At 36.4% G+C, this 25,211-nt stretch overlaps 1 protein-coding gene across 12 annotated transcripts in view; it reads left to right on the top strand.

The window, feature by feature from the left end:
• Positions 1-25,211, top strand: part of LOC131693510 (RNA binding protein fox-1 homolog 2) — an 803,264-nt gene that overhangs the window by 110,022 nt on the left and 668,031 nt on the right. The gene's annotated exons all lie outside the window — the stretch shown is intronic.

Raw genomic sequence — 25,211 nt, 5'->3', positions numbered from 1 at the left:
TCTAGTTTACTTAAACCACGTCACAACTGATTTATGCTTCGAATGCTGCACTGGGGCTGTCACAGACTAGCAGACAAATGCCTTTCGTACTGATTTTTAGTTTGGAACATTAGCTCAGTTTAGAATTTTGAATTTGACGGATTCGTGATCTCCAAATTAATTAGGTTGCATTTTTACTAGTTACCAGATGCAATTAGTCACAACATTTTAGTCGCATTTTGTGATTGTCTCTCGAGTGTTTCGTCGCGTAATGTGTATACCTACATGGATACCAACTAAAATGGTGCTGCTGGTTTCAACTTTAAGAAACTTGAGTGAACATAGACTATGAGCGAAAAGAGGATGCAAAATAAAGTTTGTTTATTTGCTGGTGTATAGGAATTGGCGATGCAGATGTAATTTTTTCAAAATTAATATTTTTGCCCAAAAAATCAATTTTATGCTTAAATGACCTGTTCATAACCCGAGTAAAATCAAATTTTTCCCAATCTTATATTAAGAACAAAATGCCTTTCAGATTGTAGAGAAATTCGTCTATCGAATAACGTTCACCAACCTAAAATTAATAAATGCTGAAAACACAATCCTATTTATTTCACCGATCCCATATAACATCCTCTTACCACTTCGGAAGCTGCTCGGTTCACTAACTCCACCAGTGCAGTGCAGTGAGCGTCGAAAGCTCTCGCTCTCCTAATTAAGCTCGGAATTAATTAAAACACTTCCGACGACAAAATCACATTTATGTCCCACATTGCGAAAAACGCCAGCGGCACTTGTTTGTTGAACGTGGCATTCCCAGTAGTAGGTACGCGCAGGCAGACGGTAGGTATTCATTTTGCCACGGAGTGCTCACATTTTCATGTCCACTTGCAGCCGGTGCCATCTGGTGGCGATTCGGTACGGGGAGGAGTACCAGTTGCTGTCAGGGGTATGCAACGTAGTAGAAAGCGTCCAATTTCCGATGGTGGGATTATTTCTGTTATCGATTAGCGGGTTGCGTACCAGGATGAAAAGTAGTTGTTATTGATTGGAGAGAAAATTGAAGTTTCATTGTAATAAATACCACACTAAACGCTTTCGACGGAGTCATTGCTGTTAGCTCGGAGCAGTGATAGTGAACGAGTAAGTACGAAATTTTAATACTTGTCATTCAAAGAACCCTCAATGAATTAAATTCCTGACAGGCTTTGAATTATCTAAATTTCACTCCATCAAAAGCCGATTATCGACAAAATTATGTTTACTCTTCATGCTCAGCGGACCATGGTTGTATATGATTATTCGATATAAGTTGTTCATAATGACAGACTAGGAAAACTGAGGGCAAAGTGAAATATTTAAGGTAAATGTTTTATATTTTCAAAAATGATTGTAGGAATTAGAACAGGTAAATAGGAACCCGTCCTTAATGGCTGCATAACGTGATTTGCGCAATTTTAGTTCCGTGTGTTTTGAAGTGTAGAGTCAGGTAGGAAGGAAAAGGGTTTTCGATACGCATTCTCGGTACAAAATGTCTTTAAGAATACCCAAGAAAGTTCGCAATATTAAGTTGTATACAATTTAACATATTTTTAGCTAATTATTACTAATAAAAGTTGAGTATTTTCGGAGTGGGGTTGACGAGTAGACGACGGAAATCGATGTCGGAAGCCATTTCGTAAACCAATATGGCGACATCCGGTTTAGATAAATTCTTTATAACCTCAACAACATGAGTATTTCCGAGAATGGGACAATTATGTAGAAGATGAATATGTATAGATATAGTAATGATATGGTTATGAAAAATGTTGATCAACCAGAAGTCCGTAACGCCTTCAAAATGGCGTCACTCATCGATTTTCTTCATCTACTACTCATGTCAATGTAAAAAAACACCTTTATAGAGAATTTTGCTCAACTGGAAGTCGCTATCATAGTTTTCAAAATGGCACCAAACTGCAGGTTTCCATCATCTACTCGTTAATCCAAAAATACCCATATTGTCAGTGCTATAGAGAATATTTTTCAACCGGAAGTCGCCATTTTGGATCTCAAAATGACGCAATCATGCATTCCGATCGTCTACTCGTCAATTCCCCTTCAAAAATATCCATATTTTTATGTTATAATTATTAAATTTTATTAACTACTTTGACGAAAGATTTGAAATAAGAATGTGAAGCGAATCTTTTTTACAAGCTAAATTCCAAATAACGAGCACTTTTTTACAGACTAATCCAATTAACGAACCCCTGGGTTGGTTCGTAAACGGAAATTCCAATATACACGGGGATTTTAATTCCCTCGTTGTCACATGGTTGTTCTGCAAAACGAAACTTACTGCTTAGCTTAGCTTATTGAATGGCGTATGTGATGGAACTGGATAAAGACGATTTCTTTAAACCTACGTTCCATTTTCACCTTCCGAAAGTATTCTACCTCAAAATGATGCATAAAGTAACTAACTAAGTACGACTTTTGCTACGCTATCTTGTAAGCGATTTAGTGTTTGCTCCTCGGCATATGAGACCATCGAACCAATCCGCAGGCAGTTCTTTACTCCGAACATGCAGTGGAATGTTTCGTACAGCCGTTCACTCTAAAATATTTTAGAAGTTAGGCAGAAATTCTGCCCTTCCCAGAATTTAAATTGTATATGGGTCATTCTACGTCAGATTTGTAACCAAAATATTTATGTCTTATTAATTTTTTCTTGCATTCTTCAGCAAAAAATAATTGACATGTATTTTTCGTTTTGGCTGAATAAGATATTTTTCATGTTAGGTATATACCTATTAGTTCTTGAACTTTTGAAATTTTAAAAACTGGTAATTTTTAAATCACTGATAACTCAGAAACTATTCGGTGTATTTAAAAAAATAATAAAAAAGTTGTGTTTTTGCATGAGCTTACCGAAAAAAATCACAGAATTTTTTTGTTATATAACTCATCAAATCTACAATTGTTATAAACGAATTGATTTCTTAAAGTTGGGGAATTTTTTTTTAAATAATAAGTTTTAAGGAAAGTTTTTTTAAATATTAAGAATCGTGTTGAAAAGATTGTGTTGGATTGTTGGGAGTGGATTTCCAAATACTTTGAAAAACATTGCAATTATAAACTTAAAACAAGACAATTTTACACTAAACGCCCAGTGATAGGCCTGTTATAATTTAAATATCTCGTAAAATACTTCGAGCATCATTCTAAAAATTTAACAGAATCTCCTCGATATAATTATAAATGATTTAAAAAAATGTAATTGCAGATTTCTTAAGTTATATAACAAAACAATTTTTTTTCGGTAAGCTCATGTTGAAACGCAACTTTTTTATTTAATATATTTTTCATACATCGAACAGTTTTCGAGTTATTAGTGATTGAAAAATGTTCAATTTATAAACTTCATAAGTTCAAAAACTAATAACTTGAAAACAATCTCATATTCAGCCAAAACAAAACAAACGTCCAAAGAATTCATTTATTTGGTACCCTTTTTAAGACTTTTTTGATGGTAACCAACGAGGAAAACAGATCGGAATGGTGAGAGAAGCGATAGCAACTGTGTGAAAAATATTCCCCCGTACGCAGGATTCAAACCTGCACCCTTTGAGACTCCGTCCCAATGCACAAACCTAGGATATGATGACATCCCAGAAAGAACATATGATTACCACATTGGCGACAGTGATCATGCCCTACCTCCAAAGCGAGATCACACACCACCGCAGCCGTCTCCCAACACATTTGATCTATTTAATTTCCCTCATTAGAGGCGACAGCGGTGGTGTGTGGTCTCGCTTTGGAGGCAGGGCACGATTACGATTGGGCCGGAGTCTCAAAGGTTGTAGGTTTTTTTTATTCACATAATCGCTTGCGAATCGCTCACCATTTCGATCCGTTTTTACCCGTTGAATACCACCAAAACAGTCTTAAAAAATACGTGTCAATTAGTTTAGCTAAAGAATGCAAGAAAAAACTTTGGAAAGTATTAAAATTTTAATTGTGAATCGGATGTCGAATAACCCATATAAATCAACTTGAAATTCTCAACTCGATGCGTTAGCTTAATGATGTCACGGTTTTTTCGTAAATGCGCAATGAAATAAAAGTAAAAAAATAAAATTAGTGAGTGCCCACCATATAGCGTACACGTAACGTGCTATTGCACGCGCAGATCTTTTTACTTCATATTGAGAGCTATTTCTTTTGCTGTCGCATACATCTATGTAGTCATTTGTAATGATGTCATGATGCGTGCAATTAGATGTTTTTCTCCTCGTTTCTTGCTTTTACGGGTCAGTCAGGAGTGTGAAGCCATCGTTTTTCGTATTTACTGCGTCGCAGTTGCCGCAGGCTCTTGATTTGGAGGTACTAGTTGCAGCTTTTGCGATTATCATTATTGCCTTAACAGTAACAAATTTGGCAATGTTTCAGGTGATGCTATTGTAAGCTGTATGCTGGAATTCGATTTCCATTTTTTAGATTTCTTTAACAATTTCTGACCATGGTTTCGCGAAATGCATTGTCCGACTATAGAACTGACGCGTAGGAATTTGTTATTCATAGTGTTACCATCAAAATGTGATCATTTGCCGGATATCTTTTAATCGTGATGTAAAGACACTGAACATCTCTCAATTTGTAAATATGTACGTGTAGAATAACACCTTTATTTTGATTTAGACATTTTTCTTCAGTTACCAAAAATTTTGCTCGTGTTCCGAACGCCGAAGTAGTAAAACCGTTAAAAGTGGCCAAACTAACTGTCACTAACGCAATAAAATTGTTCATGGCACGTTTGTTGACAGTCAAGAAACCGGGAACGGTGGAAAGTGGCCAGAAGCTTCAAGCGGAAGCTCAACCTATCTGTCCGTGATTTTTATAAGCAAATTTGAAGTATCTCCTAATCTCCTAAAACCGTACCTAGAGTTAAAAATGAGCTGTCGACTTACAAGGAGATAGTGATAACAAATCGAAACGATAAGAATTCGATTGCGTGGTAAAGGTAATGGATGACGAAACCAACATCAAGGCAGACTTTTGGCAGTGTCTGGAACAAGAGCTTTGTTCGGCAACCGTGAAGGAAAAAGTGGCAGACATTTTTCAGGCATACGAAGCTATCGTTTTTCGCTAAGAATTATATGGTTTGGCAGGCAATCTGTACATTGGGCTTGAAACTCGACATTTTCATTGCAACTGGAACCATCAACCACAAATCTTACGCGAACGTGTCGTCTGAAATCGTATCTGGTACCTTTCCTGAAGCAGTATGATTATTTTTTAGATGTTTTGGCCAGATTTGTCATCCAGCCTTTACGTTAAAAAGGTCAAAGAGCGGTATTCCCCTAACAACGTGTAGGTGGCTTCCAAAGACAAGAAACCTCCCAACGTGCCAGAGCTCCGTCCGATTGGGAATTATTTAATTTAAGGAATTCCATTACTGTATTGTGACATTAATCGTTCAGTGGTCATATTAAAACTAAGTGCTGTTAAATTGTGTAGTCTATTATTATTAATTCTAGCGCTATCACATAAAACTACGTGTTTAGACATGTTGGACGTTATGAGTACTGTGTGATAAAAATAATGGGAACTGAACACAGGTGACTTCCGTAAGTCTAAGTTCAATTTTTACCTTCAGTAATGGTTCCACATCTTAAATACTCGGTCCATCATGAAAGGAACTAAAGTCAATGACCGGAGCTCCACTTTCTGGCTATGTGGATCACTCATATCAACAGACCAGCACATGTAAAATAATAAGGACGGTTACCGGTGTTCTTTACAAAATACACGCAAAACTAAAGTAGCTGCCTCCTCTTCGCTCGCTTCGCGCTGACTTGGACAAAAGTCAGAAATAGACTGAAAATGAGTATCGTGATTGTTGTCTTCGGTAGTCGGAAGCAGACTGTCATTTTTATATACTAACCATTGTTTTTTCTGCTAAGTTTCAATTTTAATGGGTTTAGAATTGCGCTTCCCCGGCTAACTGTACCACCGGCCATTCTCGCTGTGGAGAATAAATCGAGCGAGCATTGCTCTCCAAAACTAACGCCCAACCTTCTTTCTACGCATACGCAATGATTAAGCAATTAAAATAATGGAAAATTTTGACTATTTTGATAAATTGTTCAAAATAGCTCCTTTCGTCTTAAACGTGACTGTATTATTGCAACTTTAGCAAATAGAAGAATATTTTTCTCCCAAAATAGTACCGTAAAACGGAGGAGTCTTGATAACTTTCTCAAAAGTTTTTCCAATATTTTTACTTGAAATCAAGGAAATATAATTGTTTTTATTTTCAAAGCAAGTACTGTTACCCATGTTCCCTCAAGTGCGGTTTATTTTTCTCGGCAGTGCAAAAATGCTTACTTTAGCCAAATCTATAGTAAAGTTCTATAAATAATTAACCCCGTGTTGCCTATGAGGTATTTGAGCACAATTTGTAATTGCAATTTGCTATATTTCTAAACAATGACGTTTCGATATCGTCAAGGTCACGCAGAATATCGCGTCTACATTCCTTCTTGAAATGTTGAGATCGACGGTGTTGTAAGCGAAGCTGATTTAACTATCGATGTTTCGATGAAGGGCGAAGCTGGCAACTTCAATAACCCTGACCTTCAATTGGAGCGCAAGCGATGTCTATCGACGGCAGGAAATACAATCCGTCAGAATAGTAGCGCGTGACTTCCGCCGGATTTGCACTTCCGCGGTATGTTAAAGCGTGAGGGACTCGTCTACATATTCGTCTGTGTACACCAAGGGTCAGCAGCGTTTCAGTTTTAGCTCCGAAAACTCATAGGTCAACTGTCGATAACGCCTCTAACGACCATTGCGAGAGGTATTCTTTGAGTCCACTGGGAAACTCTAGTAAAAGACCATATCTAACGTCATCAGAGCTTCCTCGTAAGGGCCCTAGATTGTTCCAAATAGAGGCGCAAAAAATACATAAATCAGAAGAACTTACAAGTGGAATTTGTAATATCTGATCTCCTCTGTAGTGATTGCAATTGCGTCAAAACCAAACAATGTCTCGACCAAATACCGGTACTTCCTTCGAAGGAAGAGTACAAATTTTTGTCCGGCTTGATTCTCGATACCGCGATTCATGCGAAACAAGTACCTGACACGACCAACCCAAAAACTCTCTCCCCATCCGTGGTGGGACAAAGAGTGCACAGACTTAAACGCGGAAAAGGCCTTCCGGAACGATAGACTAGCCGTTAGCTATCGACAGGACGCGGTGTTAGATACGCGAATGAAAAGCTTGATGAAAGCCAAGAAACGTAGTTAATGGCACGCCACACTTGCTTTTTTATCACGCAATATTAATGCCCCGGTGATAAACAGAATCAATCAAATCTTATTGATCATTAATCTACCTGTCTCAGCAAAAAGACATTTGCTGAATTTATTTATTCCTTGAGGGTAACATTGCCCTCCATGATTGGAGGCAACTGAAAGTCATCGCCATCCCAAAATTAAGAAAAACAGCCTTCGTTCACAACTCGTATTGGCCGATTGAAAGCCGTTGTGTTTACAAAAGCTTTAATCTTGTTTCGCCTCGACAATTGGGTCGAAGCAAATGGCTTGCTGTCAGATATACAGTTTGGTTCCGCAAGGGAAAGGGACGGACGATTGCCTTGCATTGCTTTATTTTATTGGCGAATTGCTATTTCAGTAGGGCCGTTGTTATTGATTTCGATAGATGTTTTCTAAGCGGATCATCAAAATCGCTCGAGTCTATAGTCCATATGAGCTGAACAAATTATTTCGCCCTCAGTCTCGTACGATAGATGGAATGGAAAACACGCCGAGTGTGTATTGTCGAGGCTTATAATTTGCCTTTTGCTATTTTAGTTTGTCCGTAAACTTAGGTTTTAAATTTTATAATTGGTTTTAGTTAGCAAGACGAAAGACTAGACGAGTGGGTCACTAGATGTGCGAACTACGAACGAACGATGAAGCTGAAACTGCCAAGAACAGCGTAGAATCTTTGCTCGTGAACAGCATTTTCATTAAAATAATTTTTACTGTCGAAGCGTATTTGAGGTAGCTTACACTAGGAATTTGATTGCATGTTAGAGTAGTTCTGTTAATACCACGAATATAAAAAATCTACTATTATCACATATCCGATAGCTTGAGGTTGTGTGAGCTCCCACGGTTGCAACTCCGTTATTAATCCGGACTAGCTGATAATGTAAAGTTAAATTAGTTATGGAATTTGCGTTTCGACTTCATCTCATCAGAATCCTACACTAACTAAGTAGCAGGACTAAGCTAGCGCCAAATTGACACAAGCTCCAAAAAACGAAGACACAATTTGTGTTCCTGAGCAAACACCTAGTCAAGCGTGATGTCCTGCAATCAATCCGTCAATCTGGCGCTAGCTTAGTCCTGTCACTAAGTTAGCGTAGAATTCGACGAAGTCTAAACGCTAATTCCATAACCAATTTATTTATTTGGTTTGTGAGCTTCACGCACAAAGATTGTTTTAAACAATTTTCTCCTTAATGGAGAAAATTTAGTTTTTACCAGAATTGTTCTTTAATCCAAATTTGTTTATTGATCAAGACTGGTGCCAGCCTGGCCTGTACGTAGATTACAGCAGAAAAGAGAAGAAATGTTAGCCCAACACTTGTTATACTATCGAAATAGAATTGTGTGATGAAAAGCTGATTCAAACTACGAGCCAGAAAAAAAAATCAATTGATTCTTCTTTATTTGTTGTTGCAGCTTCGGCTCGGGTGCGATTGCTACACCAGGTCACTTTGCTTCATTTGCTATGCAAACAGAAAGCTTCATAGATGATGAAAGCTTTTTTGTAAATGGCGAACGAACTGGTTGAGATGCTATTTTTCCCATGCTTGCGAGAAATGAATTGTTCCGTCCATTGTCGAGTGAGTGAGCGTCTGAGTGGAACCGGTAATCATCAACTGCATTTTCCGAACAACTCAAAGTCATTCGGAGAATCAAAGCTGATCCCAACATCTCTGATAATGATTTGGCGAAAAAACTGAATACTAACCGCTGTAATGTTGGCGAATCCGTCTCCGAAAATGCTTCCGATGTTACCGAGAAAACAAAAACCCTAAGCCGAAGCGCTAAACGACAAACAGCGGTTAAAATCCGAGCCCGCATGTTGTACGACCAGGTGCTTGATCGGCGATGGAACGTCTGCGAAAGCCGATTTTAAAGAGTCTAAGAACTCACATTCTACAATGCTACAAGTTTCCTGGCAGATTCAAATTTGTTTTCACGAAACGAAAAAATAATTATGGTTTGGCAAGAAAATCTGTTTTTTCACCCTGAATCTCCTTCTAATTGGGTTTCGCCTATTTTGTCCCTGGGGAGAAGCAGATTAAAAGCCAGAAATTACCAATTTTAAAGGTTTCTACCAAACTGTTGTGAAGAAACATGCCCACATAAATTTTGGTTTTAAGCTGTGAAGCCGCAGTTCTATTTTTTTTAAAAAATAACTTCACCACTGGTTTTTGGGGAGCACAAACTTCGGGCAGTTTCCATTTTCATTCGGGTTTAAACAAAAATATATTTTAATTTTGTTTCGGGGGAAAGGTCCGGTCTCTACGGCAGACTACGTTTTTGTTGTAGGTAGATAGTATGATATTATGTCTCTCCTAAGCGCGAATCTCCCAAAATTCCGAGCCCCTCATTATTTATTTTGATACAACAAAGTAAAAGCTCAACGGGTGTTTTAAATGGTATATTGATAGGAAAGGGTAGGATAGGCTCATAGAAAGGGTTTTAGAAACATTTTTCACCCTTGCATTTTTTTGAGTATGTCGTTTTTGTGTAAATGAACCACTCAAAAATTATAAGTTTTGACTGCCTTGAAATCTGTCAACTTACTTTTTTTAAACTGAGATATGTTTCAGTTGCGATACACTGGAATGGCGTCAAAGAATTACAATATAAATATAGGGCGCTATCCCCGGTTATGGACCACCGCCATTTTTACGTATGCAGTTTTCTAGCAAATAACTTTTTTTGGTTTTGCCAATACCTTATTTAAGATTTTTTGGTGGTATCCAACGGGAAAAACAGAGCGAAATGGATAATCATGTGTTCTTTCTGGAACTCAAGGAATGGGTTTGTGCATTTGGAGTCCCAAGGGTTGCAGGTTCGAATCCTGCCTTTGGGGGATTTTTTTCATATAATTGGCTTCGCCTAACTCATCATTTCGATCTGTTCCCCCCGTTGGATACCACCAAAAAGTTTTCTAGCGCTGTCAAACTGTGCACAGCGTCATATCTCAACATAAGCTATTTTTTTAGTGTACTCCGAACCGAAAACATCTATCGGAATTTTGTGCGCTGAGCACTGTTTTGAAAAATGATTTTTCGAGTTTTAGGGATTGATTTTTCCCGTGAAATCATACAAACAAGTAAAATGCGTAATCTATGTGTTAAAAGTGTAGTTTATCGTGCAAAATTTTCGTGAAATTTTTTAGTAGAATGAAAATGTGATTTCATTGCCGGTTGTGGACCTGAAAAAATGATTACGTATGACCATTGTAAATATTAATAAATATATTTATATTTATTGCATTCAAATGTATTTTTTTGTATTTCAACTATTTTGAGATTTCATTGTTGAAATATTATCGATTTGCAAGTGAGAAAGGCAGTAAGAGAAAAAAAAGCCAAATAAAATTCCAGAGGAAACATTATCAACACCACCAATAAACGAGAGAACAAAAAAATACACAAAAAAAGATCGTCTTATTTAATTTATCATGTACGTAGCTCATCTGGGTTCAATTCACAATTCCGCCCGTCAGGTTAGACATTCTTACAATCCAGCCAGGGACAAGAAGTTGTTTGGCCTAAAAGCATCATCTTAGAAAATTGTTTATAACCTTTCTCATTTCAATCCATATGAATACACATTCTACGGCAGAAAGTTAAGCATCTGGGACTCCTTTCGATCGGTATTTAGAACGTAGCATACAAATGATCGAAATGAATTTTATGGATAATAAACAAAATCCGGCCCACAACCGGGGATTCTCCCCTAATAAGATAGATAATAATCTTCACATGGGGGGGCGGCAAAAGGCCATAGTTCTTTACGCTTGTATACAGTTTCTATGCACTAGATAAGAGATACAACATACAGAAAAGAAAAACATTCGTGGTTTTTGCCGTTATCGAGAATAATCTCTGTAACGACAAAGATGCATACAAATAATGGAGGCGCATAGTTATTTTCATCGCCCTACGCACCAAGCGGCCGCATAACATCTAAAAATACACTCACTTATCGTGATCAAACTTTTCTTTGCCCGTTGTTTCTAAAACACCAAAACCTTGTTGACAACACCACATTCCATATTTTCGTTTCATTTTATAAAAATGTCCGTTTCATGAATCAAACCACAATCTGTAAATGCTGAAAATGTTAGCCACGAAGATCCCACATTTGCAAACCATATACAAAACAATATTGTCCCTTCGGGCAGCCTGGGTGGGACGGTACAGTCGGTGTGTTTGACAAAAGGTTTTTTTCCTCCCATCACCAAACCGTTCAATCGGTGGAAAAAAACGTCGCCCACAGGATGAACAAACAAAGTTGCGGCCATTTCCGGCCCTGACTGATGGGTGTTGTCTCTGTCTGTCTCGATCTCGCTGTGTGCCAAAATTTGGCCTGGTTCGTCCCTCTGAGTTCGGTCGGTCAGCTGTACGGGGTTTTTCTGTGTACATACACATATTTGGTTTGTGGCCAAACGGCCCCGGGGGACGGGACAAAATGAAACAATACACGATTTATCGTTTCCAATTACATTTATTGTAATCATTTTAGGAGTAGCTCGCCCGCATATCAGCTGTTGTTGAGAAACAATGACAGCAGGCTGGGTTTGGGTTATTTTGACCGAAGGATGTTATTTGGTAAATGGTGTGCTTTGTGCATGTGCTAGAGTGGAAGCATTGACGAAGAAAATCAGTTTTTAGGTGATTAGTGAATTGAAGTGGTATAACCGAGGCCTGGATCAGAATAGATACTTAGTGTCAATAGGACCTTTTTAAAATTAAAATAGAAGGTCAAGTTCCACATATGAGTGTAGCACCCATGATAAAATGAATTTCCAAAATTTTCCATCCTATCCAACAGCAAAGAACCGATAGCTTTAATTGGTTCTGTTAGCTGCACCTACGGCTAACGCAATTACACGCCTGCAGCAGCCATAATTCCGCCATTTTACCTACTGCCGATCCGTTTCTAATTAAAATTTCAATTATTCCACGAAATTCCGCCGCCTGTGATTCGGCCGCTTTTACATGGAAGTGGAAGGTCATCTCTCTACCGATTACCGCAAGGGATGCTGCCTACACGCCAATTGCGGCCTAGCTTAGAAAGGAACCATCCGCAGCAGATGGTGTGACTGACTATGGTGTCCCTCGCATCCGACGGGTAAATTGTTTACACTTAAATTTGCAAGTACGAAGTTTAATTATATTGTGGCGTGCGTCGTTGGGAGCATTCCAGTCCCCTGAGGGCGTCCCGGGTGTTGTTTTGAGATTGGTTTAGACCCACTTAGGCCGTGCTTTGGATTATTCGGCGTTTAATCGCTAAATGTTGACACCGGTCGAACTGCTGAAGAAGAGAGAAAATCTATTACTTCGGAAAAAGAACCACATGGAATGAAGTGAAAATCTCACAACGATAAAAATTTGTTTACTGTCCTGTACACAAATAAGCAGAATGCTGTGTCAACATCCAAGGACAAATGTTGCAACTGGTCACGATAAGTACACTTAGAAACGAATTACCATACATAAACCTCTCGAAAAATGCAGCACAAATAAATACTCAGCACATTTTAAACAGTGTGGTCCTTGCAATCGGCAAACACCAAGCCACACCGTAGTAAAACCACATTTCCCACGACTTCCGTCGCTTTGTCGTCGAGGAGAAAAAAAAACCCGCTAGCTGGCGAAAATCCAAACAAGCAAAGAATGGTGCTAGATTATGGGGGCAATATACAACAACCAAGCACATTCGCGTGAGATCCTCATTCCACATTCGCACTGAGATAGGGTCGCTGTTTTCCTTTTCACTTTCCACCGCGGTTGTTTCGATTTCGATCGGGTTGGTTGAATATCAACATCAGGAGGCGGTGGAAAATGGCATGGAGCGGAATGGCTGCGAGAAAATAAGTAGCATCGACACTGTACTACCTATGATGTATAATCGCACGTCAGTCCCACGTGGATAGGGTATACTTTAGGACATGAGTCAAACATGCGATCGTGGCCAGTGTAGTGAACAGAATTGGATATTTTCCAGAAGAAAAACTGCCTACTTGTTGATCGGAATGAAATAAATGCACTTTTAAGTGGTGGTATCTGCTCTGGTCGGATCGTGACTAGCGTACTGCCGCCGATAACCGGATGGTGGAGGGAAAATGCTTCAATCGGTTGTTTCTGCTGGGCCATTAAATTGGACTTGCACTGGTGGTGGTACTACCTTGCGCTAGGTTTCGATTTTTATGATTGGAAATTGGCTACACGTCTGGTGAATGGTAATGCATACCAAAATGATTCGGAATGGGTGGAATTTGTAAGGAAATTGAGAATTTATTTTGCAAGTTGGTAGGTACATAAATACTTAAAACAACCAATAACTTAAAACAACCAATTAACATCATTTGTTATAAAAGAAACAAAAATATTTCATTCGAGCTTTCCTGAGTTCTAAAAAAGGGCCTATTGTTTACTTATTACAATTCACAATTTGATAAATTATCATTATGAATTTCTAGTATTTTATGGTAACTGTAAGCTAACCGAATTGTTTGAAATCCTATTCAATCCAATGGAATGTATTGGCAAAAAGTGACCAATGTGAAGGTAATTTGCATCTTCAAGAAGAGCCACAAATTCGAGTGTAATAGCTATCGATGAATAACGATCTTTAATACTGTCTACAAAGTACTCTCCCGTGTTCTGTTTAGTAGACTTGTCCTATTGGCTGAATCCTTTCTCGGGCAAGCACGATCAACGATAAATCAGATGCTTACACTGCGACAATCTCTGGATGAATTCCGTAAATATACACGGAAAGCTAAAAATCAGCTCATTTTCTAATTTCAATTTCTGTTTTTAGATTAGTTAATTTTAACAACAAATCCGAAAAAATAACTAACAGTTTAGTTGAAATTCAACTCGGATTTTTCTGATTTTCTTTGTTGATTTTAAGAAACACTTTTAGCTGACCAAAACCATGGACACAATCCAGCAAAACGAAAATTAAAAATAAAATTTGCTTCTTCAACTATGTATATGGTTGAAATCAAGTATCATTTTTACTGAGTTAGTAATATTTGCTGTAAGAATCCAGCACATAAACAATCAGCAACGTCAGTTACTTTTGTAACTAGAAAAATTACTGTTTTAGCAAAAAGTTATTCGTAATGTCAAATGGAAAAAAATATTTTATCATTCAAGAGTCCGTCGTCTGTAGTAAGCTGTGTATTAACAAGTTGTTTTCGATCAAAAAATATTTGTAAAGTATCATTATCATGAAATACCATTTTAGTGCTGAGAGAAAGTGTAAGATATCGAAGCTATATAGCCCAGTGCTTATAAACTAACAGCGGCGTCAATGGTGAGTAGTAAAAAAACTAGGAATAAAAATGAATTAAACATTTGTCGCTAAATCTTGAGCTTCCTGCTAGTCTTGTTTGCAGTGTTCAGTAGTTTTATTTGCCATGTACAGAGAATCGAGCTCGTTGAAGACACAAGTGGGAAGAATTCTTACCGTCATTAGAATCGTGTAACTAGCAATACTATTGTCTAGCAAAGTGTCTACAAAGCGGTTCGAAATAGAAAGTAAGTACCTGTTTTGCTTCTTTAATTGTTTGAACTGTCAGTCTGCTAATTTATTCAAAGATATGGATTGCACGTTTAGAATATTGAAAACCAGAATCCAAGAAAATCCATCAGTAGTGACCAATGTATCTCACCTAGCATATATATTGTATATACGAGTTTATATAAAAAAGCGAGACATATTAGCATATAAAAAAAAGCAAACTTTCCTTAGTGAGCATTGCGCAATAAAGAAATTCGACTGTCCTTGCAGTAACGCAACTGTTCTGTCATAGTTGACCATAATCAACTCAAGAGTCTTCACCGTCTTCACCAAACGACGATGATGTAATAAGTATCGGATGTAACAAAACCATAGCGCAAATGCACAACACGGTCGGTGACATATTTGAAGTCGTAGCTGACTAACGACGCATAGTGCGTTGGTGGAAGCCGAACATCCGTTCAACATTTTGTTTACGTCTCTCATGCGATATAGCTAAATGAATGAAAACAAAATATTTCTTACCTCTGTTATGTGAATGTTGAATATTCTCAAACAGAAAATCAAAATTGCTTTCAGGATATCATAAATTACCAGGGACTTCTTAGAACAGTTTTTCAAGACTGTTATTAGGCACAGTTGATCTGATTCTCAATCATTTGTCTAGATGATTTTCACCAATCAGGACTGAAGCATTAAGCCATTCCAAGAATGCAAGGCTATTGACAAATACATAATCCTTCTCTTTTCAAAAAAAAACAGAAACTTGCTATCTCCATATCTAATAATAGTGCATCTAAAACTGCATGTTTGAATTTTGTGCCTCTATTCAAAAGGTTGTAGCATGCCGCAATGTGATGGTATTTTTTTCAAGTCCCTCAGATTATTCTTCACAATACTTATTACGGATTTGTACACCTGGGGATAAATAGTTGCGTGTATAATGATGACATGTTGAATTTTTATCGGCTGATGCATATTTTAGTTTCATGTCCATCGAAATCGGTGTTATACATCGAGGATCAACTGAAGTTATTCCGTGAGATAGAACACGGATGTCTTCGACATCTTGTGTAGTGCGTAAATGGTTGAAAATGACCGTATTATGAAGATGCCGCTCATTGCATACGCAGCGATCACTGGATTTAGGCTGAAAGTGAATATCTTTATGACAATTCAATCTGCATTTATTATGTCAATTTTGAATAGTTTGCCATTAAACTGTACCTACCTAGGGGAATGTATAAATATACACTCATAAATTTAGGTAGAGTTGTTGATTTATAATTTCTTTCACATTTATAGTATTTTTTTTAATGAGAACTCTTGATTAGATATTTTAACTACTGTTTATGTTATTGTATATGTTCAGCGTAATAGAAAACAACCAGGAAACAACATGTTAGAGCGAGAGCACATGATTGGAACAGTGAAATTGAACAAACATTATTCTTTCGGGAAACATATAAGAAAAGTATTAGGATTGATAAAAATAATATCTTGGCGAAATATCTCAATCGACTAAACATGACACTATATTAAGTTTATTATACTTTTTTGTAACAATGTCCAATAAATTACATGGAAGAGTATTATGAATAAAGTGTAACAGTAGGTGTTCAGTTCACTATAATTATTTATAGTGTTACTCGGTAGAAGTCACTCAAAGTTACAGCAAAAACAGTGGGTGCCAGAAATAAAGAAGAGGGGCAGGCAGTGTTGCGCATTTCTCTGTACGGGACTCTATAATACCACAGACTCTAGTCTGCACTAGAGATGGGCGGGTATGGGTTTTTTCGTACCCGGACCCGACCCGAACCCGAATATTATTTATGTAAGATTACCAGTACCCGGATTTAAAAAAAATGCAAAACTCGAACCCAACCCGTACACGAACACGAAAAAAAAAATCCTATAGCGAACCCGGGTAGTACCCGCATATTAGGAAAATTAAAATCCGTTCCCGACTCGAATCCGAATTCTAATAGCGTATATCCACCTATTTGCTTTTTCGTTTACTGGTGAGTCACAAGTCACCTTACACTCGAAAAAATATTCTCTTAAAAGTTATGTGAATATTTTCCACCCTACTTTTCACGTAGATGTTACATGGAAATCGACTGATTTGTATTTATTATCCTATCCCGTAAATGTAAAAAGGGTTTTTCATGTACTTTTCAGTGGATTTTCACGTAATAATCATCTTTAAGAAACATCATAACGAGTAGATGCTACATTCTGTGGAAATAATTTGTATGTGGTATCTCAATACTATTCAACTCCAATTTTATTTAAAGTAATGTAAAATTAATACATTTTTAAATGGAATTTCCGGTATGCATAATAATTTATACAGAATTCTTAACTTTCAAAAATGTTTCCAGGGACAATGTGATATTTTTGAACCAAAAAAAATGTAATAGAACACTTCGGTTAAAACGTAATGTTTCCATGTATTTTTCACATATTTACCTTTAACAATTTGTATTACAGCTTTATTATCTGGAGCAACATAAATTATCAATTTTGGAGCTTTTTTTTAAATATCCCTCCCAAGAAATAGAATTAATAATTTCACTTTCGCTGTTCTACTCGTAAAACATTCTCTAGCGATTCAAGCAGACCTGCGGAATAATAGCATGGTGAACTATACCGGAAAAAGTTTAGCTTCCGTTCTTGTCGTATTGCAAGGTGATGAACATTCCATTTCTACAAAAGCGCAGTTTGGGATCCTCCATAAATGACGTAGCACTATATGGGGAGGGGGGAGTTTTGTATTTTGTGATATGTGACGACAGGTGGGTAGGGGGTCATGTCATGCTACGTAGTTTTTTAAAGGGGAATAACTAACATCGTTTTTCATTTTTTTAAATTTTACGGGGTCAAGGGGGGGGGGAGAATTACCGTCAAGCTACGTAATTACCAGGGGGTGGTATTTAGAGGTTTGTGACGAAATGGTACGATAGGGGGGGGGGGGTGTTAAAAATCACTCAAAAAATGCTACGTCATTTATGGATCGTCCCTTTCCAGACTGCTATCGTATAATTACTGGAGTAGATCAATTTCCGCCTGTCAGTAACCTTGAAGAACTGTAAAGGTTTAGATGTTAATAAATAAACAATTTTTAGAGATTTTCAAATAGACTTGCGCTCCTACACACAGAAAAAAATATTGGTAAAAGTAAGAGTGTCCCGCTCTTAGCAAAAAACAACCAACGCCAACTATTAGGTCGAAAGTAAAACTTTTAAATTAATCAAGATTCAAAAATAATAATCAAAATAAAAGTTTTCCTTTTAAGTAAATGAAGAATAGTACTCAAAACAAAAGTTTTATTTTTAAACTAAGAGTATGCGTTGGTTGTTTTTTGCTAAGAGTGAAAAACTCTTATTTTTACTAATATTTTTTTTCTGTGTGCGACTGGAATTATCCGCCATATTGAAATTTAAAAAAAAATCATACCTGAAATTCACGTAACTTATTTGACGTTTGCTTGAATCATGTAGATGGTACTCATCGTAGCCACAAAAACCCATTAAAGATGCCCATATAGAATTTTACAATAGCATTTACCCTACAAACAATCATAAAACAATAAATATTATAGTTACTACTGTTTCAACATTATTCAATGCCAAGTTCTCACAGTAGATTTACAATAAAATGTCATGTAACACTAAATTTCACTGTTAAGCAAAAAACTGATACAGTGCATTCACATTAAATTTTACTGTTTTCGAGAAAAAAATGTATGGAGAAAAATTGATTTTTTTAATGTTAAGATACTAACCACTCCCCTTTTTCACTGTAAAAGTCTATTTTACATTGAAATTTACTATAAAAACGTTAAAGTTTATTGTTTTTGTATTGTAGCATAACACTAAAACTTACTGTAAACTATTGTAAAATTACTGTACTGTAACAGTGCAAATCATGGCTTTGTTACACGCAAAAGAATTGTGCATGTTTGATTCTATAAATTATTTCTTCATTTTTAATCGATAAAAATTCTTTATTGTGAACCAAGGAATTTATTAAACCAAACTAATTTTTTTGGTTAGATCAACCAAAATATCTTTTGAATCAATCTTACAAGTTTTGTTATCTGTGCTTTTCGAAGATCGACAAAATTATTGTTTGTTCCAAACAAATCAGTGATTCTAACGAAAGCATGCAGTTAATTGATTCAAAAGGACTGAATGCATTACATCAACAGTCCTTGTTGAATTGAAACAAATAAAAAATAAAAGTTGCTACGAAGAAGAAAACTTTTTCCACGTGCGTCAATGCTGGAAAAATTCGCTATTTTTAAATAAGGGAATTCAGTTTTCGGTGAATTCGTATAGTGCTCAGATTTTCCGGACTCGAAGGGCGCAAGTGCAGCTTGAAAATAATCATGATGTCGCACAAAGGTTAGTGAATAAATTAAGTCGAATGCACACGGTGCGTTTTATGGTGCCTTCCTCTATTCCAGGACTCACCCAAAACACCCTTTGTGGCTTAAAACGACAATCGCAGAACTGAAAACACGTCACCGCACCAGAGATAAATAATACCCGTTCGAGAGGGAAGTTTCCTGTACTTCACCATCTCTGGTCCAACAGGAAGACACAGCGTATTCGTGCGCCTTCTACAATCTTTTTGGAAAAGCCGAGACTCTGAAGCACTATAGCGCATATCTGGAATAAACCACGCGCACGGCCAAAGGTACTATATAAAGGGACAGTGATTGGAATCGTATGCGCTGCATGTAATAAAATTTCATTTCATTCCAAGCAAACCTACTCCGGAAGAGGTTTGGAATCCCTTATGGATTCTCGCTCAAATGCAACAAACGATTGAGTCGGAATCGGTTGTTGCCTTTGAGCTGGAACTCATAATGAATCCATTCAGAATTCCTAACCGATCCCGGAATGGGTTTGACTGCGCCATACTGCATCCATTCAGGATTCTGAAGCGGTTCCAGAATGATTTGACTGCGTAAAATTAATGCGTTTGTAGCCTGTTTTTAGAAAAAGGCCAATAAGTCAATGGCAAGTATTTCATTTGTACTGATGTTATCTGTTGTCAGCGAGTAATGGTTTGTTCTGAATTTGTCACCATGACAGTTGGCCTTTGGTTCCTATTAAAGAATAGACATATTTTATATACAATAAAATTGGTTTTGCTTCAATATTTGCTATGCATTGATTCAAATATTTGTTGTGTTTAAAACAATAAAAGATATTATTTGATTTAACAAAAATGTTTTTTTTGTATTGAACATTTGACATGCATTGATCCAAATATTTTATTAGTTTTATTCAACAAAATAACCTCATTGATTCAACAAAGTTGTTTGTTGTTTCGATTGTTGTTATGATAAAATCAATAAAAAATTTTGTTAGTCCAACTATTTTCCATGTTTGATCCAATAAATTCTTCAGAATTATTTCAACAATTGTTTTATTTAAATAAACATGTATTTTTTATTGAACACAGAACAACTTGGTAAATTTATTATTTCAACCCTCATATTATTTGACATTAAAAATTATTTTTCTGCGTGTACTGTACATTTCTATTCGGGTGGTCAAAGAAATCATTCTAGGGGATTTTTCACGTAACTTGAAAGTGAAGATTTATTTGAGTGCATTAGTAGTTACCAAAGACGATGTTTTTAATATAAAGACACGCGCAGATAAATCCAGTAAAATTGGTTGCACGGTTTACTAAGGGTTTATTCCAGTACCAGGAGAAACTGGAAGCATTCTGTAGCAAGCAGGGAGAAAATCATTCCTGTATTGTCTACTTTTTACTTTCTCTGATAACAAACCAGAGTAAAAAGGAGTATTTCATTTCTGTTAGCTCCGGAGCAACTTCCGTGTACTGGAACAAACCTATAGGTTTGCTACAGTACCAGGAGAAACTAAAAGTACTATGGAGCAAACAAGAAGAAATAGTTCTGTTCCTGTATTCTCTTCCTCATTGTTTTTTGTTCCTATTTGCAGTAAGTATTGAAATTGAATATATGAACGAACGTTAATATTCATTAACCTGTTTATAAATCCAATCGACTTTTCAGAATGATCAACTGTACTTTCGACGAGCTCTCTTGGTAGACTTCATTCATCAGATAAGTATATTTATTATTATTTAGAAAGTAGCAAATTTCTTTGTTTTGTGTTTTTGGATTACAGATTTGAACATATTGTCGCTGTGAATTTATCACCATGATACATATACAAGGTCAAATGCGGAGCAGAACTACAGATGAACTTCTAATTTCAGTATATGCATTTGCAATGGAAATTAACTTACGATTGGCGCATTGAAATTTTTGGTGGACAAAATTGAAGGTGGGTTTTCTGTAAATTTTTCGTAAGTAGATACAGAACATAATCGTTACAATTATAATCGTAGCTAATGGTACTGTTAGCTCTACCTTTTCCGCTCTCCACAGCGCCTATTTTTTGACACTTAAATACCGAATGTTTGGGAAATCGACAATCCTAGTATAGTGTTTTGAGTCTACTATTTCATATGATGAAATCAAGATGTTCGTATCTAATGTTTTTAATTTTCAGATTCACCATATATAAGTACTTACATTTCATTTTGACCCGTTCTTGTTACTACAATTGAACATAGGACATTCATGGTTGTGCAAGTACCCAGAGATGTCGTTATTTGTTGATGGAAGCTACACTCAAAGGGAAAACGCCGCGACGTGCATCAAGATTCCTTTATCTATTCTCGTATTGGATCACTAAGGTATAAGTTAATGCAGTCAGGTGTAGTGTGATAATGGGAATGCAATGAAAAAATATCGACTAAGATAATTAGATTTTGCTATGGGAACGCAATGAAAAAATATTGACTAAGATAATTAGATTTTGCTATTACCGTGCACTGGGAATGATGCTAAATATATAAATTTAGAAATACGGTAACTAGCTTATGACAGCACGCACGTAAAAGGTGGTGTGTGACCATTTTATAAGTGGTATACTGCCGTGATACGCATAACAGTCCCACCTGCATAGGAAACCCATAGCAAATGGGACTGTTATGCGGATCACGGCAATATAATATAGATGATAAAATATGCAAGAACAAACATTGTCCAAACAGGAACCTAGTGTTGAGTGTGGCAGTTCTATGTAACATAGGGCGAGAATAATATTTTATGTCGTAATTCGTTGAGATGATCAGTAGAATTCACTATTCCGACTAGTTTCCAATTATACTGGGTAATATCCCCTATCAGAAATGATATTTGATAATTAAGAGTCTTAAGCTAACATTGATAAAAAATTTACACCGTTCAAAACTTAAAAAACAAAGTAAGCTTAAGTAAATTAAACATTGTAACAAAATAATTTAGCCAGTAAGCGTTAAATTGCTCATAATCATTTCCAATCTAATTAAATAGTTATAAGAGAATGCATTGGTCACACAATTTAAATTTTTTTTTATATTTTTAAGCAGTCTTATTTCAAATCGTTGAATACAACTAAAAAAAATTAAATTAAAAATTAAGAAAGGTTGAAATCAACAATTCCTGCCACTGGATTTAAAAAGAACTTTTAAAACTAACCACCTCACCATTAACCATTGCTGGTTATAACAAAGACTTGCGTTGAAATTAACAGAAAATCAACTAATGTTTTCGTTTCTGAGCTGAATTTATGTTCTCTGTGAGAATTTTGTTCTTTTTAAATCAATAGAAAAAACGCTTCATTCATCCAAAGCTATCTTAAATTTAAAATATGAACATACTAAATTTAACTACGAAAGATTTAAAATTAAAAAAAAACAGTATGGCTTAAATTCAAAACTGACATTTTTTGAAATCAACTGAAGAAATATTTAGATTTAACAAAATAACCTCCCTAAAATTAGCATATTTGTATCAGAAATTCAACTAAAACATATCTGATTCTAATGCAAAAAAGTTTTGAATTTAGAGAATATATTAGTTGAAACCAACAGAAAATAGTACTAAATTCAGCAAAAACTTTAGTTGAGAAGATGGAGAATGTGTCTTCGCTAAAAGTGACAGCATCATTTTCTCGCCAAATCAACAGGAAAAACAGAAAATTCAACTAGCGTTTTAGCTCTATTCAGGAGGATCGAGAACAACTAATCGAAATCAGCAAATTGAGAATTTGATTAGTTGTCCTAAATAATAACTAATCCAATTCAGTAAATCAACTAATGTTTTCGCATCTGTGCCGAATTTTGGTTCTCCGTGTACAATTGGCGAACTCACTAACTGTTTGTGGATTTCAAGGCGACGTACGATTTAGTAAAACGAATTAAACTATGACAGCTATTGCTTGAACATGACTTTCCTATAAAACAGATAAAGCTGATTCTTAGGACACAGGATAGGTCAAAATCAAACGTCAAAATAACCGGATAGACAACCGGCTCGGTCGTGTCGTTAAGTGAATTGAAACAGAGCGACGCACAGAAGAGTAACTAGAACAAATTCTAGGCCAATAACCAAAAAAATTTTTTTCGATTTTTTATTTAGTTATATTTAGATACCTAAAAGCATACTGCATGTTGCGGTAAAATAAGGAGTATGCCAAAAATTGCTAAATAATGTTTGCATGGATGCAAAATGGTGATATTTTAAGGGGTTTTTAATAATTTTTATTATATATCCAGCAAAATCGCTTTCTAATGATGTTGACTCTGTTAAACAAGACAATATTATAACAAACGTAATTGAACACAACTATTAGTGTAACCTCAGCTTAAAAATAACCGAAAATAATAGCGTTTCTGTGTATTCGACCAGCTTTTGAAACACCCTTTTTAAACATTTTATTCCAAATTTCAATGATAAAAAAGTTACACTATACGGCAAGATCCGGCAAAGTTGCTGAAACAACATTACAAAACACGATTCCGGCTATCCGAAAAACATCCATTCTCTTCCGATCTTTTCCGATCCACAAATTCCAAGCGATTTGATAATATTGATATTTTCACTAATTTGAGGTACCCCAAAATGCTGTAGGGCCAAATACTATGTTTGGCAAAATGTATATCTATAAATATGTGCAAAAGTATCCCTTTTCTTCTCCCTTTTCCACTGACCAACTGTTCATGCATCGGGAAAAACAAATGTATTCACAAAGATCACCTCGAAAATACTAGTTTTCGGAAGGATCAAGAAAATTGACCTCTGCACTGGTAGGTGGATAGATGCCAAATTGTCCCAAAAACTAGTTATTTTCTATTTTTAGTTAATATTAAGGCATAATAACAGCAATAGTCGCAATAAATAGTTTTGGCCAGGATCCGACCCCAGTTACTCCTCTGTGCAACGCACTCTCTAAACTAGTGTTCAGCATAGTGCCGCTTAAAGGTGCCATGACAAGATCTGATGTGCAAAAGAACGGATCGATCGTTACGAGATCTTACATGCTTCTTGGGTATACGAACGACATCGACATCATTGGCGCTGATCTCAGCGTAGTCGACCAGATATTGGAGCATTTTAAAAGGATGCTGCGAGAATCGGACTGATATAAAAACACTAGATGTCGACATTTCATGCATACTAATACATTTGGCATCAAAGCATACGAATTAGATTAGAGACATTGCAAAGGGTAATTTTACATGGGTGAAAATCTTTGAACTTCGACACCTCTTACTTATGTCCGATTCAGCTAAAATTTTGCATGGCGACATTTGGTAAATCGCTAAATTCTGATCGAATTCCGGGAACACAATCCCCCACATGTTTCTGGATTTCAAGGCGCTGGTCGATTCAATGATGGATGGGTAAAAATCAAACGTCAAAATAGCCGGGCAGACACCCGACTCGATTGTGTCGTTAGAGGAATTCAAAGGTGCCATGCAAACATCTGATGTGCAAAGGAACGAAACCATCATCACGAGATCTCACGTACTTCTTGGGTTCGAGAACGACATCGACATCATTGGCGTTGGTCTCAGAGTAGTGGAGGAGGCATTTGTGCATTTCTGAAGGAAAGGCTGCGAGAATGGGACTGGCATAAAAACGCCATATTTCGACTTTTCGTGCATCTTCAAAATTACAAATTCGATTTCTGAAATTTCAAAGCGTAATTTTTCATGGGTGAAAATTTTCGAACTACGACGATTTTTTGGCATACGTTAGTCATATCCGATTCAACTTAAATTTTTCATGTGGATTTTTTTCGAGGCGCTAAAACTATTGCATTCTACCTGTTTTGTAAATTCAAAAAGACCCTGTTTATTGGCACACTGATGTGCGATATTATTTGTTTCTGCTTAGCGCGGGAAAGTTTGATACAATGATGCACAATAGACAATTACATTTTATTTCAGATGGATAAACCACTAAGAAGCCGGAAATCACTAGTATCACGGTGCCCCAT

Source organism: Topomyia yanbarensis, chromosome 3 (genome assembly GCF_030247195.1).
Source record: "Topomyia yanbarensis strain Yona2022 chromosome 3, ASM3024719v1, whole genome shotgun sequence".
Classification (NCBI taxonomy): Eukaryota; Metazoa; Arthropoda; class Insecta; order Diptera; family Culicidae; genus Topomyia; species Topomyia yanbarensis.
Note: the sequence above shows the minus strand (reverse complement) of the source record. Positions and strands in the feature narration are given on the sequence as shown.